The 17,572-nt window shown below is 36.4% G+C and overlaps 1 protein-coding gene across 6 annotated transcripts in view; it reads right to left on the reverse strand.

The window, feature by feature from the left end:
• Positions 1 to 17,572, reverse strand: part of LOC129745835 (vasorin) — a 596,253-nt gene that overhangs the window by 144,303 nt on the left and 434,378 nt on the right. For all 6 annotated transcript variants that reach the window (XM_055739197.1, XM_055739194.1, XM_055739196.1 and 3 more), the window contains one exon: positions 11,483 to 11,526. The gene's annotated coding sequence lies outside the window, so the exon portion shown is untranslated. The remainder of the gene's footprint in view (positions 1 to 11,482; positions 11,527 to 17,572) is intronic.

A 17,572-nucleotide genomic window follows, 5' to 3' on the forward strand; every position in this document is an offset into this window, starting at 1 on the left:
ATTCCTGGTCCTAATGAGCATCCATGCCAAATTACAGACCTCTAGCTCTTAAGACGGCTGAGTCTATAGAGGACAAACAAACAAACAAACAAACAAACAAACAAACATACAGAAATTGCTTTTTATATATATAGATTTGCAAAAACATAACTGATCATAAAAATATTTAAAGTCTGCCATTTTCAAATACTTCTCAACGGATTCTGATATCTTATTTTGAAATGGTTTTAATTTTTTTTCATGAAATGTTTAGTTGCTTGTCATGTTAGCAAAAAATAAAGTTTAAAAATATTTTAAACCAAAAATCAAAGACCAAATTCATTTGAAGTTTATTTGAATTTTCTGGATGAGTTCATGTGAAAAAAATTTCTTCTTGCATACAATTTTCCATACAAAATTGAGACGCGTTGCGTTAACTCAGTAAACGACCAGATTATTTAAAATTTTACACTGATGCTTGATGACCCAAAAGGCATCGAAAAAATATGTGAGAGCAAAAAGTCATTTTTTGCAGCGGTCTGCTATACATCTTTTTTACGTTAAAACCCGTACTTGGTAGGGAAACCTAGCCTTTCTTTCAGGCTGTTTAGATACATATGTCACAGATAAATAAACGAATTATAGATTTCTAAATTCTTAATCATTTAATTATGGTTAAAAAAATTTAAACGCAGTAAATTCAAAATGAATATGAAAAAATAAAGAATCGAAATGGTTTAAAGGATTGAAGTATTTAGTTGCCTTATGAATAACAAAATTTGCAACTTATTGTTGGTTATTGAATGACTGGATTCTGAAATATTCTATGCAATCAAGTTTCTATGAAAAAGTTGAAATAAGTATAACCTCAATTCTACGTTTGCTCTAAGAACCTCCGAAGTAACGGAAGCGAGGATTAAGACTTTTCAATAAAGTGAAATTATATGTGCTTCTCACTCACTGCAATGCAAAACAAGCAACTATTTATGTGAATTCGGTAATTTTTGGAAATTTGTCAAATTCTGTCAATTATGTCAAATGACAAAAATTGCATTGACAAAATTGATAAAACTGACATAATTGACCGAATTGACAGAATTTGAAAAGTTTGATGAAATAGGGCAAATTGACAAAATTAACTACATTAATAAAAATTTAAAAATTAACGAAATCGACAAAACTAACAAAGGATTACCAGATACTTTAAGAAAAAGTGGGACATTTAACAAAAAAAAGCGGAAAACTGCCGAAAATAGCGGGACATTTTAGAAATTCTTGAAAACCCACTTTTCATTACCATTCTTCTACATATGTTTATGATCCATCAGCTAAAATAGTTCATAGAAAGTAAAGAAATAGAGACAAATGAAATTTGTTAACAAAACTAACTCTCCTAAAAACTTCCATTTTTGTATACTGCGAACACTCAAGTCGAATATATTGTAGTTCAAAGCAAGGTTGCCGAATTCACAGAAAAATAAGCAATTTCCTAGATTTTTGAAAATTTTAGGAATATTCACAGATTTCAAAGATTTTAAAATTTTAAACGTATTTTAATTTTTAATGTCAAAATACATTTCAGAGTTCTAAGTTAAGATTGAAAGAAAATGGATAAGTAAGGTTGATTGATATTGAACAATTCAAATGTAAAAATGACCCAATTTTCCATAAATGTTCAATCAAACTTAAGAGTAAGCGTCAATAAAAAACATGACAGAAATTTAGGCTGAAATCGAGGAAAGTTCAATTTTTGTTTCGCCAAAACACAGAATTTTTCTCGGAAACCTTAGTTTAGGGATATTTTAAATCCGAAATTTGAAAAAAGTTTTTTTTTATTAATATGCAGCCGTTTTTGATAATCTAACTAATTTATTTATTTTAACTCGTCCATTTAATCTTTGATTGATTGAAAATGTTATTTAGTCCTGTTCCTTTCAAGGAAATCTGGTAGGATTTCGGAGAAACGTCTGGAGCCATCATCATTTGGAGGCAACTTTAAGAATACTTTTTTCGATCGAAATATCAACGCTAGAACGAGCTCAATTAACGCGTAGCTGAACCAGATTGTTATGATGATGCTAAGACAAGCTTGCGAGATTGCCCGGTTTTACCCGGACTTGCCCGAATATTTGAAACAAAATAAAGAAAAAAATCGTTTCAACCCAATCTCCCGGATTTTTTAGAAAAAAGCCTGGGTTTTGTACATATTTATTCGCATTATTTCCAACATTGAACAAAAACACTTGAATTGACTTTTTATACAATGGTTATTTTTTGAGCAAGTTTAATCTTAAAAATCATGAACAGTTTTTCGTAAGCCTTAAAAACCATTGAACCCTTCGTTTCATAAAGTTTGTATGTATGTTATGTTATGTATGTATGTATGTATGTTATGTATGTTATGTATGATATTGTTATGTATGGAAAAATTGAAAAATCGTATTTTATTTTAATTTTTTTCTTGATGTACACATCATTTCCAACTGTTAAACATGACTTTTAAGGCAAAATTAAAAATCATCTCTGATTATGCTGTTTTGATCAAATCTGATTATGTGTTTTGATGAATAAATATATTTTCAAGTGTACTTTTTTGGACTTTCATTGAATAATTCCTTGGGTTGGACCAAATTTGTCCGGATTATTTTTTATTTTTTTTATTTACATAGTATTCCGTCTCACGACATAACTTGACGAACATAATTCCTATAATTCACTCGGTCCATGGCAACCGTTCTCCAATTTCTCGGGCACCCCACGTTCGCCAGATCACGCTCCACTTGGTCTAACCACCTCGCTCGTTGCGCCCCCGCTCGTCTTGTTCCTACCGGATTCGTAGCGAACACCTGTTTTGCAGGACAGTCGTCCGGCATTCTCGCAACATGTCCCGCCCAGCGTATCCGGCCAGCTTTTACCACCTTCTGGATACTGGGTTCGCCGTAGAGTCGCGCGAGCTCGTGGTTCATCCTTCGCCTCCACACTCCGTTCTCCTGTACGCCGCCAAAGATGGTTCTTAACACTCGTCGCTCGAATACTCCGAGTGTACGCAGGTCCTCCTCGAGCAATATCCATGTCTCGTGCCCGTAGAGAACAACCGGTCTAATAAGCGTCATATACAGGTTACACTTCGTACGAGGGCAAAGTCTTCTCGACCGCAGTTGCTTTTGGAGTCCATAGTAGGCACGACTTCCGCTGATAATTCGCCTCCGGATCTCACGGCTGGTGTCATTGTCTGCGGTCACCAGTGAGCCGAGATAGACAAAGTCTTCGACTATCTCCAGCTCGTCGCCGTTGATCATGACCTTGTTATTACTGGACAAGCGGGTTCGGTCGGTCTCGGATCCGCAGGCCAGCATGTACTTCGTCTTGGACGTATTAATCATCAACCCAATCCTTCCTGCTTCGCGTTTCAGTTTGCGGTAGATCTCGTCCACCGCCGCAGATGATCTGCCGACTATATCAATGTCATCGGCAAAGCAGATAAGTTGACTGGATCTGTTGAAAATCGTGCCCCGCATTTCGCCCACCGCTCGTCGAATAACACCTTCTAGCGCCACGTTAAACATCATGCAGGATAGACCATCACCTTGTCGAAGCCCCCTGCACGATTCGAATGAACTCGACAATTCACCCGAAATCCGCACACAGCACTGCGTTCCATCCATCGTCGCCTTGATCAGTCTGATTAGCTTCCCGGAAAAGCCGTTCTCGTCCATGATTTTCCATAGCTCGTTACGGTCGATCGTGTCGTATGCGGCTTTGAAGTCGATGAATAGATGATGCGTAGGGACTTGGTGTTCACGGCATTTTTGGAGGATTTGCCGTAATGTGAATATCTGGTCCGTCGTAGACCGTCCCTCCATAAAGCCGGCCTGATGACTTCCCACGAATCTGTTTGCTTGTGGCGTGAGGCGGCGGAGTAGGATTCGGGACAACACTTTGTAGGCGGCATTGAGGACAGTGATCGCTAGGTAGTTCTCACAGTCCAATTTGTCGCCCTTCTTGTAGATGGGGCATATTACCCCCTCCTTCCACTCCTCCGGTAGCTGTTCTATGTCCCAGATCCGGACTATCAACCGGTGTAGGCAATCGGCCAACCTGTCCGGGCCCATTTTGATGAGTTCAGCTGCGATGCCATCCTTCCCAGCCGACTTGTTTCTATTCAGCTGGCGAATGGCTTCCTTAACTTCACTCATCGTTGGGAGTGGCTCCTCTTCGTCGTTGGCTACGCCGGCGATGTACCTTCCCCCACCGTCTTGATCTCCTGCATGTGCGCCGTTCAGGTGTTCATCGAAGTGCTGCTTCCATCTTTTGATCACCTCACGATTGTCCGTCAGGATACCCCCGTCCTTATCCCGGCACATTTCGGCTTGCGGCACGAAGCCTTTGCGGGATGCGTTGAGTTTCTGATAGAACTTTCGTGTTTCTTGGGAACGATGCAGCTGCTCCAGCTCCTCGAGTTCCTCCTCCTCCAGGCGGCGCTTTTTCTCCTGGAAAAGTCGGACTCGCTGCCTCTTCCGCTGTCGGTGATTTTCCACATTTCGACGGGTGCCTCTTTGCACTACTGCCGCCCGCGCGGCATTCTCTTCGTCCATCACCCTCCTACACTCCTCGTCGAACCAGTCGTTCCGTCGAGATCGCTCCACATAACCGATGACGTTCTCCGCAGCACTGTTGATGGCTGTTTTGATGGTATCCCAACAGTCCTCGAGAGGGGCTTCGTCAAGCTCGCCCTCTGCCGGCAGCGCTGCTTCGACCGATTGCGCGTAGTCTGCTGCGACCTCAGGTTGCTTCAGTCGCGCGATATTTAACCGAGGCGGGCGCCGGTTTCGCGTGTTGTTCACTACGGAGAGTTTTGGGCGCATCTTCACCATCACCAGATAATGGTCCGACTCGATGTTGGCGCCCCGACAGGATCTGACGTCGATGATGTCCGAAAAGTGCCGGCTGTCGATCAAAACGTGGTCGATCTGTGATTGAGTTTGGTACGGTGATCTCCAGGTGTACTTGTGTGGGAGGCGGTGCTGAAAAAAGGTACTACGTACGGCCATTCGTTTGGAGGCGGCGAAATCAATGAGTCTGAGGCCGTTTTCGTTGGTCAGCTGGTGCGCGCTGAACCTTCCAATTGTCGGTTTAAATTCCTCCTCCTGGCCGACCTGAGCATTGAAATCCCCGATGACGATCTTGATATCATGTTTTGGGCAACGGTCGTATTCACGCTCCAGCTGCGCGTAGAATTCGTCTTTGTCGTCACCGGTACTTCCGAGGTGAGGGCTGTGCACGTTGATGATGCTGATGTTGAAGAACCGGCCCTTGATTCTCAACCGGCACATTCGTGAGTTGATCGGCCACCACCCGATCACGCGCTTTTGCATCTTTCCCATCACTATAAAAGCTGTTCCAAGCTCGTGTGTGTTGCCGCAGCTCTGGTAGATGGCACGACCATCTGGATACGTTCGTACCGTGGAGCCCTTCCAGCATACCTCCTGCAGCGCTACGATGTCGAATTTGCGGCTCTTCAATTCGTTGGAGAGCACGTGGGTACTGCCCACAAAATTTAGAGATCGGCAGTTCCATGTTCCAAGTTTCCAATCGCTAGTCCCTTTTCGTCGCGTGGGTCTTTGCCGATTTCCATCCGAAATTTGTTGTTCGTTATTCGTTGCTTATGTTTTTTAGTAGTCACAGGCTCGCAAGGCCCGCAGCTAACCCCACTATTTCGCAGGAGGACCGTCGTGATGTTGCTGTTTTGGGTCCCGAACACCACCAGGACGTTGTTGCACTCCGCACGCCGCCCCTAACATGGAGAACAGACGCGTACGAAGCCCCCTAACTCATTCTGCATGCGACCAATGCATCCACCGGGGTTGGGTACCCGATCTCCGCTAAGGTTGCTCGCACCCCAGCTAGTACCACGGGGAGGTAGAGAATCGGAGTTGCAGACAAGAGGTGATATGACCACTACCCGAAGGTTGGGTGTATGGGGTCTCGAGTTGCACATTGTCTACTTCACTAGCCAAATTTGTCCGGATTTCTGAAATTTGTCCGGATATTGTCCGGAATTCGGGTAAACAATTTTGAAATCAGATACTCGGATTTTGCCAGGTTTTTAGATAAAGTTGCTCGGATTCACCCAGTCCGGATATGCCTGTAAAATATTCTGGCAACCTTTAATGCTACAACTATAAATAATATTTTATTTTGTCTTAAACAAACTTTTTAAAACTGATGCTAATTTTAAGCGAAAAAAAAAGTAATGACTTTATATGTTCTGTGTTGAACCAATGCACAATGGGGAAAACAGTGTACAAAGAATAAATTCAATATCATCCTTCCTTTATGAAACAAATCCACAAAAAAAGTATTTTCCTTTAGTGAAAATGTCCAGAAAATCTATTGGACGCAGTTTCAGAGGCCGCACGAGCTTACAAACGGAGTTATAGTGCCTTTTTAACCCCTAATTCTCTTATATTTTGAACACAATTCAGAAAAAAAAATCTTATTTAGACTTGAAAATTAGACATAGAAACAGACCTATCTTGCGCAATTTTTTCTGAGGAATCCAATGGAGGGTGTTTGTCAAAAACTATAAATTTTCAAACTTTTTCATTAGATTTTTCATTAATAACAGATTTTGTTGCAACTTACCTCTTTTTCTTAGTAGGGTAAAATTCGCATGTTTTTGGAAATTTTAAAATAACTGGTCAAACCAATAATTTTTCTAACTACACCAATTTGGTGTCCCATCAACCTTAAAACTATCTGTGGGCATTGAGATTTTAGAAGCCATTGAAGTTGAAAAGTGTTGCATGTTGCCCCAGTTGACGGTATTTCAGAAAAAAGCATGTTCGGACTTGAACATTTAGAAAAAACTGGGATTATTTTGCGTATTTTTTTTTAATTCAACGACGCACACAGGAGTACGTAGAAGAAAAAGTTGGCCAAAAGTATTTTTTAGTTTTGAAATCAATTAAATAGTTTATTTTGACTTATCAAACGTTTTTAAGATCATTTAAAATATTTTTTACCGTTTTCGTAATTTTTCATAAATTTCTATTAGAAATTTTCTAACATTTATATGACATGATAGATATTCCAGGTTAGAAAAGTTGTAAAATTCAAAAAATCTTGTTTTTTTTTTATTTGTTTTCGAAAGTTAAATAACATTTGAAAATATTCGAAAAAAAAATTAATTTTACTGAGCTTTAATTTAAAATAAACGAAGCCTTAGGTGACTTTTTTGTGAAAAAAATCTATCAATATTTTTAAACTTCAAACTAAAAAATATCAAAAATGCGCGAGTTTGCGCGAGTTTTTTCTTTTGCACATGATTATTGAAGTTATCAATTTTCTAATGATATCAAACATTTTGCCGGGACTTGCTGGGAACATTAACAAAAACACTAATTTGTAAAAAAAATCAACGTTTAAAACAAAAAATAAATAGAAGAATTTTCAAAGCACTGCTTACTGTCTCTATAGTCATCGAATTTTGTCTATAATACTTAAAATTATTAAACATACCTCCATTGAAGTTTTCCATTTAAAAATTTTCATTTTTAGTCACTAAAGAAAGTTTTATTCATTGATATGACGTAGTCGCGCTGATTCAACGATTTGTAGAAAAATTCTATCTCGTAAAAATACTAAAGTTTCGACAGCTGCAACAGCTTATAAACAAATTAGATGTCAAAAAACTGACTGGTACATGGTGCTAAATTTATTCAAGAATCAAATTAACATTGACATAAAAGTAACCAATGGAATTTAAATTTTGAGTTCTGGCCAGGTTTTTGGGTGAAATACTCCTGTGTGCGACGTCTGTTTGAGCCACCGCTGTTTTACCCTCAATTCCCTTGCATTTTTCAAATAGTCAGAAAAAGCATGTTTGGACCTGAAAATTTTGAACCAAATTAAACTTATCTTATTTTTTTTTCCCGAGGAATCCAATGTTTGCTATTTGAGCCACGCACGTTTCGGAAAATGGATTTATAGCTGTTCCTCAATTCCCCTACATTTTTAAATTATTTCAGAAAAAAAGCTTATTCGGACTCGAAAATTTTGAACCAAAAGGTACGTATCTTGTGTGATTTTTTCCGAGATATCTAACGAAGCTCATTTGAGCCACTGCCCGCATTGGAAACGAGAGTAATGTCTGTTTACCCTCAATACTAATTTGTTCTGGCTCAACCAGCCAGAACAAATTAGTATAGACGAAAGCCAGTAATTTCGTCCACTGAAGAGGAGCGAATACCACAGTAGCGCGAAACGTCTGGACAAATGGTGAAAAAACGTTTTGAATTTGTAAAACTCGCCGTAAAACGTCGATAAAATTCAACAACAAAACATCGCGGCGATTAACCAACATTCTTCATAAGTTATTTTCAGGAATGTTTACAAAATATAGGAGAATTAGGGGTTAAAAAGGCATCATTACTCTGTTTGTAAGCTCGTGCGGCCTCTGAAACTACGTCCAATCGATTTTCCGGACATTTTCATTAAAGGAAAGGTTTTTTTTTTCATAGATTTGCGTGAGTAGGAAGGAAGATATTGAATTTCTTCGCGGTTTATACACTTTTTTCCCCATTGTACAGTGAATTTAATTTGAGGCTTAATTTAGGTTTTTACAGTGTAAGTCAGTGAAATTTTATAAAAGAGTTACCTGATTGATTTTTTACAGCCTTTTCTGTGAATGTCATGGTCTTTAAGTAATAACATTTCTAGTTTTAAAAATCATAAATGAATTAAAGAGGATTAGAAAAAAAAAGACAGGAGCTTGAAATGGTCAAAGAGAGATTTAATAAGAAACGCTTACATCAAGCACGGACAAACTGTTTTGTAGTGGTAGAATTAGAAAAGGTTGAGTCTTTCAAAAATGATTTGTAAAAAAAGCGCTCGCTTTTGCGAGACGGATGACAATCCTAAACTAACATAATTGATACAATTTAGAAAATTAACGAATTTAAGAATATTTAAGAAAATCGATAAAATTGTTAAAATTGACATTTGAAATATTGTCAATCTTGTCAACAAAGTCAATTTTGTCCATCTTTTCCATTTTCTAAATTTTTTTGTTAACAATTGGATCAAGTTTTTGTCTCAACGCACATTCGAGATATTTAGAGTTTCCCACGTTTCGCCATGGCTCACGATACTCACCTCTCCCATTTAAATTTTGTGTGTACTTAAAAAAATGTCTTTTATGGCTGTAGTTGAATTTATCACATTTAATACGCATTGATCAGGGCTACTCTAAACCAAAGATTTTTTTTGACCATGAATTGTCAATTGGCGAACGGTTCATTTATGTTTTTTCAACATTTAAGACGCAATCAGTTAAAAATCTTTTTTGAACGTAGGTAAAATAATCAAACCAATCCCAACTAAGTTGCCTCCAACTTTTGCCACTGACCTTGTGCCGTACCCACCTGTAAGTAGTGTATTAGTAACGTCTTAAGTCTCTTCTTCCAAGCCCATCTTTTCCAATCGACCCATTCATCCGCCAAAGTGCAATAATTCTGTTGCAGTTGTGTTTTGGTTCGTGGGAGGCAATGATGGATCGCCATTGACTTTAAAATCAGGTACTTCTATGCTACGTACAGTATAAGGGTATATACGGACGATAGTATTGGCGAAAAATTGGCCTCAGCCATAACCTCAAACTTTGATGTGCTGGCGGCCTCACTAGTGATGCTAGGTTCATTACTAAAATCAGTATTTCTTTGTTTCAAACAAATAATAAATTTTTTGAATTGATTATTTTTTTTAACTATCTAAAGATAAACGTTTGAATTCATTATGCATTATGGGGCGACCCTAAATAGATGAAGATAAACTATCTTTTGCTAATGAATTTTCAAGGTGAATTTTAAACATCTGAAATATATTTTCATGTACTGCTTGGTAGATTAAAAACAGTTGTTTTTAATTTCTAAACGAATGCAAAATCATTCACTGTTACAAAAAAAAAAAGTAAATTAATGAAAGCCTTGTTTACGTTGACTGTGAAAATAATAGCTTGCATGCATTGATTATTTCAAACATATACACATAATTCGCTACATCGTTTAAGTGTGCGATACAGACAGTTGTTATTTCGTTCAGTTAAATGTTGCGTTTATTTTCACGTTCGAATAGAAATCAGTACTCATAAAAACGTTTTTTAATAAAAATTCAATCAAAAAAATATAATCGTTTTCCAAATATCAATGCACTTGGCAGCCCTGAACACCCAAAAAAATCAATACACGAACATCTGTGTATCACTTTTGCACAGGGCGAATTTGTCGATATAAGTATCGGAAAATCGCGTTTATTGTGCGCCCTTCTCAAAAATCGATTATGTTCTCCCATGGTTTGAGGTTAGGGCTGAGGCTTCCTACTAAGGTAGTGTTCGTGTAGAACTGTCAATATATCCTAATAGTCAGTGATTTAGATGATACGGATGCGTCTTTGAAGCATCAGGTAGCTTACCATCAGAATTGAATCTTGAACGTAGGCCTATTAGCAAATGGGTGGGTTTTGTTTGTTCATGGAAGTGCTTCGTCTCTCAAGACAACATTAGGCGTTAGATTTTAGATGAATTGAAATGATTCTATGGTTCAATGAAAATAATTCTGCTGAGAACTGCGTGGGAGCTATAATTGTCTTGATTCAAGATGCTCTAGAAGTGCAAGGTTATCGTCTTGTGATCGTTCTCTCAGCGTAGAAATAATTTTTTAAAGGTAGCAAAAATTGAATTTCGTTTTCGCCCGTCAAGAGCGTATTTTATCGTTAGCCTCATTTTGCAATAACATAATTCAATGAAAAAGTCAACACATTTGCACTCCATCCAGCTTCTTGTTTGAATTTCCGCGAAACGAAAGAAAACAGTGTTCAATTTATGCTGCTTGCAGCACTATTTTAAAATTGCATGGCAGCTGCAGAACCAACAACAGAGGAAAAAATATAGCGGAAATCCTTCGAAAGCAGCGCGGATTTTATTAACCACTTTTGATTTATGTCCCTGATTGGTATTTAGGACTTTCCACTGTTGAGCTTTCGGAAAAAAAAGGATTTTTCTCACTCCGTTTCTGTTTCTCTGCCATTCCCTTGCATTAACTATAAATCCAGCGGAGTGAAAGGAAAACATTGTTACACTGAGCTGAAGAGGATTATTTCGAAAGTGTTCTCTCCACTATATAGGAACTGCCATCAGACAGGCTTCCCGGATGTTCCGGATGGGACGGAGAATCTGTGACGAGGAATTTTCAGCACCTCTCCGAGGAGGGAGAGATAATATTTATCGAGCCAACAACGAGCTCCAGGATGGCAGATTTACGAAGTGGAACTCCTTTAAATTTTTCACCCTGTCATCGAAGGCAGCATAAAAAAATGCAAACGAAACGAACGGATTAACACCGGGACGATGGATTTGGGCGTATAAATTGGAAGCTATTGAGATTTCGATGGAATTTGCTTCCCTAAATAGGATTTAATTTCGTTGAAATGTGCACCCAAAACTTACCTTGTTATCATTTTGGAACTGAACATCTACGGTGAAATGGCGATCTGGAAGTGAAACAAAGAAAATAATGTTTATTTATAGCTCATCTATCAATAAATAATCTGTAAGATATGCTACAGGTAAAGAGTATTTCGTGAGGAGGATAGCATTCGAGCATAATAAAAACATCATGAATGACCATAATTCAATTAAAGTAATCTGATCTAAATGGAGTCCAAAACAAAATCTTCCATATTTCATTATCTGTTCTTACTAATGTGAACATTCAAAAAGAAAATCAAGAATTCTATGGGAAAACTTCGAAAAAAATATTTTTTTTTGGATTTTCGTAGGGTTAAAAAAGGAAAATTAAATGAACTGTTCATTTTCTTAAGCTGGATAAACAGGATATGCTTTATGAAACCTAAAAATCTGAGAAACATTTAAATACAATATGTTGTTAGATAAGTACTGTCGTAAAGTAAAATAATTTTTACGCTAATTAAAAATAACGCTGAAATAGTCTTTTTCATCCCTACTTTTTGTTACCGATAGTATACAAAATTCGTCCAATCCTTAGTTGTGCATAAGGGTGTGTTGTTCTGTTTTTTCGAAACACTGATTTACAGTTCTTGATACAGAAATTTGAATTGTGTTTCAACATTATTATCGGCTTTTTCAATAATCAGAAAAGGGGTAGGCTTGATAGCGGCACGTTATCCAAACAAACGGGAAAATTGTGCCTAAATTGTTGAAATTGTTTTTTTTTTTACTTTTAAGATTTAAATGTTTTGAATCATTTATGCGATTATTCATATATTTTTTTTTTCCAAAGCACACAAAAAATATGTTGCCATAAAATACCTACAAATTTATATTGGTGTTTTTTTCCGTTGCGTTGCCAAAATAATGAACTAGTTCGAAAACAGGAAGTAGATAGACTCAAGTTTCCACACACCGCTAATGGAGCTTCTAGGCGAAAACTTGAACTTGAACAAATAACATAACTTAAGACAAATAACATAAAAAAATATGTTTGAAATCACCAGTTCATTCGATTTGAAATGATAAAGTTTCAGAAATAAATGCTGAGATTCCAAAAAAAATGCAACATTTTATTTAATTGGGATTTAATAGGACCATTTTTTATATTTTGAGAGTAAAACACCGTTGACAAATTTATACAAATCTTTTCGATTTTGGTTTTGAGAATAAAAGTTGGAGAACTTTACATTTTAATTTGAAATGTGATCTAAACTTTAAATAAATTTGAATGTTTTTTTTTCAGGATGAAATTTTTGAAATTTTCTATTCTTTTTGAATATTTTTTTTTTATTTTTTATATGTGTAACGTTGATTTGTCATCGTTTTGGCTGTGTATTTTTTTTGTTACGATAAAAAAGGCCAAGTGTTTATGAACATAAGATTCTATTTGGTGATTCAGAAATTGACATTTCATTTATAATCAGAGCCAGATTAAGCCGTCGGGGAGCCTAGGACATTTTTTCTAGAGGGACCTCCATTTTATTTCAATTTTAGATATATCTGTAGCAGGTTGTAAAAAGTTTTTATTTATTTATGCTTAAAATAAGTTAAATTTCTGCCTAATAAAATGCAAAGTAAAACTGCAAATCATTCATTAAAACTTGAAAGATCAATCCTGATTAAATATTCATCCTCACTATGAAGTTTAGGAAAGGTAATTGGCATTATTATATTCTACCAAATCAATGATATTGTCTCTGAGAAAACGATCAGAACCATACTTCAAAACTCGGATATTGAGTGTTGGTAGACATGAATTTGAAAATTGAAAAATAGAAGACCGTGTTCGTTATTTGTTAGCAGATATTAAAATTCTCTGGCTCAAGCTCCGTACTTGAATTTAAAAAAAATAAAATAAAAAAATTCGAATTATTGATAAATTTCAAATTCAAAACTGTGAAATATGAAATGTTTCTCATAATCAAAGGATTTTTTATAAATGCCTTTTAGAACTTATAATTTGTAAATATTTTTTGCTTTGCCGATAGCTTGAAGGTTTGAAACGCTACTTGCTTAACCCATATCTTCAGAATTCTTCAGAATTAAAAGGGTTAAGGGCAAAATAGGTAAATTTTTAGTTTTTGATGCATAATGATTTTTCATGTTTCAAACTATGTTTTGTAATATTTTTAGATTTATACAATTTTTTCTTCATACTTTTTTGATCGAACAAAAGTGACAACTTTTTGAAAAATGTATAAATACGAAGAAAAAGAGAACTTTGAAGCGCATTTTCTTGAAAAAAGGTTGGAAGCACGTAAAACTTGTTTGGCTCTTAAGTCACTTGTATGAGGAAAATTTAATTGAAAATATATGTAATACCATCGAGCCTTGGAGAATTTTTTTTCCAATAAAATTTGTAACACATACGCTGAGTAACAAATCCTGAATTAATTTATATTTTGGATCTCCCTCCCTAGTTTAAGATCTCATCAATTTTGCACTTTTGATATAGTTTGATAGTATTTGGTAGTATGATAAATTAGAGCCTAACTAATATTTTTTTTTCTCGGGGAGCCTCCTTGAATTTTGGCCCAGGGAAACTGCCCCTAGAAGGGTCTTCTATTCCGCTTGAGGGACCAGAACCATTTTGCAGTATTTCCAAATGCTATTTTATATTAGAAATGTAAAATAAAGAAAAATGTATAATTGCAAACAATTGGAAAAACTCTGTTGTAGGGAAACAGGCTAAGAAATTTATCCAACCAAGTATTAAAAAATCAGAAATAGCTCTTAGCTTATCTAAGAAAGACCTTAAAACGTTACAGGCCTCGTTACAGGTCACTGTGAATGCAGATATCACATGAATAAAATTGGCAGATTAAACTCTGACGAGTGTCGTTTCTGCAGTATGGAGAAAGAATCGTCAGAGCATCTTCTTTGCGAATGTCCTTCCCTTATATCGAAACGGATTAAAATTATTGGCTGTGGTATATTAGATCCCTCCGAAGTTTTTTCAATTGGCCCTAAAAAGGTGAACAGCTTCACAAGAGCGGTTATACCAGATTACGAAAATGCTAAATTTCAAGATAGGTACACTATCTAATATATGAAAGTGATCTTCCTTGACTAAGCATAAATTAATCAGGGGACATATTACAATAGATCAACTAACTGGTACAAGTGATAGGTACCCAACAAAAAAAAAAAAAAAAAAAAACTGCCCCTAATGCCCCTCGCTTAATCCGACGTTAATAATACTTTTTTTTAAATTTAATACGATGAATAATTTCGGAATTAAATAAAATATTCTAAATTTTGATTGAAAAAAATCATGGAATTTTCTGAAAATGCATTCATTATTCGTATCCTGATTTGTTATATTCATTGAAATACTACTCGTGGAAGTTGATTTTTCCATGTTTTTTAAACACTCAATCCGAAATTGAAATTGTTGAGAATCACATTCGTTATTTAACATTTTTTTTATAAATAAATAAAATTTTATCATTATCTTTTTTTTCAGTTTTCGTTGAGGTTTTAGAAATAATTATCCTAATATTTTTATAACAAATGCTACAGATAAACCACAATTTATAGGCTATCAAATGAACCATAGCGATGTTCAATAACTTGTGAAATAAAGAAGCTAAGGTCAAAACTAATTTGCTAGGATTTATTCAGAGGCCGGACTATTTGATGAAAATTTAGAAAGAAAAGAACAAACATTCTAAGTGCTTTCATTCAGTTAGTCTGAAATAATATGTTAACAACAAACATGTAGACTGAGTCGATTTTGGGTAATTTTTTAATTTATCTAAGCCTTCGTTTGGGATTGAAATTCATCCAAGACTTTGTGCACAATTTTTCAATAACGTTACATGAGCAAGTACGAAGTTTCTTGTTTGTACGAGAAAATTGAATATTTTGTTTTGAAAAATCCACATCATTTTTGTTTTTTTCTGGGGAACCTAGCTTGGTAATAGGTTTTAGAATAATGGTCTTTAATGGAAATTTTCCGCTGAACGACTTTATCGAAGACCGTAGCCTTGTATCTAATTAGGATAAAAAGTTTTCAGCTGTTGAATAGGAGTATGTCTTTTAGCATTGAAAAACCAATCAATTTAACTGAAATCACTTCTCGTACCTTGCGAGGTATTGCATTACTACTTTTCTAGCAGTACTTCATTAGCCACAAGCAGTGATGTCAGTTGAATTGATTGATTTTCAACGACAATTACATACTCCCATTCAACGGCTTATAACTTTGAACACAATTGAATTTATTGTTTATCAATGCCAAAAGACATACTCCTATTCAACAGCTAATAATTTTTTTGCCTAATAAGATACGAAGTTACGGTCTTCAAAAATGTTGTTCAGCGGAAAATTTCCTTGAGAGAATTTATAAAGTGGCACAAAAACCACTAGCAAGCTCGGTGGCACAGAAGAAACAAAAATGATGGTGATTTTTCAGCACAAAATATTCAATTTTCCCATACAAACCTAAAAGTTCAAATTTACTCATGTGAACGTTACTTTAAAATTCTGCCAAAATCATGGATGAGTTTTGAACCAAAACGAAGCTTTTTAGACTCCAGGCTTTGAGAAATTCAAAAATGTCCCCAAATCGACTCAGTCTAATGCAATATGTCATAAGATGGCTTAGATATGGCCGGCATTGTACACACAAGGAAAAATCACGCTGAAATTCATAAAATTTCGATTTTTTATTTTTTTCCTTGATACCTATGTATGTTTAAAAAAAGTGAGAACCATGAGTTTTGAGCAAAATCAGTATTAATAAATCATAAAGAAAGAAACTTACCGTATTTAAAACAATTTTAAAGTGAATTTTCCATCATTGATTTAAATCAGCACTTGAAGTATTTATTTTATTTATATAGTATTCCGTCTCAAAACATAACTTAACGAACATAATTCCTAAAGGGTGATACGGTCAAAATTTGGTCAATATCAACTTCACGTATTTCTTTCAATTTTGCATTTATAAAACATTAACACCCCTCATTTTGAAGGTGTGTGTGTGTGTAGAATGTAGCTCCTATTTTGATTTTGGAAATCACTCTTCAGTTGTCAAAATGTCGTTCAAGGAAGAAGAGCAGCGTATCAAAATTTCGCTCGCGCATCGCGAAAATCCGAGCTACTCGCACGTAAAGCTGGCAAAATCGCTAAAAATTGCCAAATCAACCGTTACAAATATAATTAAAGTGTTTAAGGAACGTTTGTCGATAGCCAGGAAGTCTGGATCGGGGGAAATCAAAAACCGGAAGCCGCTGAGACGACAAAGATAGTTGCCGGTAGTTTCAAGCGAAATCCTAACCTCTCTCTCCGAGATGCCGCAAATAAGCTGAGTGTATCGTCTCCAACCGTGCATCGAGCCGAAAAACGAGCCGGACTATCGACTTACAAGAAGGTAGTGACTCCAAATCGCGATGATAAACAAAATACGACGGCCAAAGCGCGATCCCGGAGGCTGCACACGACGATGCTGACGAAGTTTGACTGCGTGGTAATGGACGACGAAACCTACGTCAAATCCGACTACAAGCAGCTTCCGGGACAGGAGTTTTATACGACAAAAGGAAGGGGAAAGGTAGCAGATATTTTCAAGCACATGAAACTGTCAAAGTTCGCGAAGAAATATCTGGTTTGGCAAGCCATCTGTACCTGTGGCTTGAAAAGCAGCATTTTCATAGCTTCCGGGACTGTCAACCAAGAAATTTACGTGAAAGAGTGTTTGAATAAACGTCTGCTGCCTTTCTTGAAGAAACACGGTTGTTCCGTACTGTTTTGGCTGGATTTGGCATCTTGCCATTGCGGTTAAAAGGCCATGGAGTGGTACGCCTCCAACAACGTGCAGGTGGTTCCCAAGGACAAGAACCCCCCTAACACGCCAGAGCTCCGCCCAATTGAAAAACACTGGGCTATTGTCAAGCGGAACCTTAAGAAGACCGAAAAAACTGCTAAGGACGAGCAGCAGTTCAAGGCAAACTGGCTTTCTGCGGCGAAGAAGGTGGACAAGGTGGCTGTACAAAATCTGATGGCAGGGGTTAAGCGTAAGGCCCGGCAATTCGGATTTGGAAAAGCGGAAGCCTAATTGAA

The sequence above is a fragment of the Uranotaenia lowii genome, chromosome 2 (genome assembly GCF_029784155.1).
Source record: "Uranotaenia lowii strain MFRU-FL chromosome 2, ASM2978415v1, whole genome shotgun sequence".
NCBI classification, from domain to species: Eukaryota; Metazoa; Arthropoda; class Insecta; order Diptera; family Culicidae; genus Uranotaenia; species Uranotaenia lowii.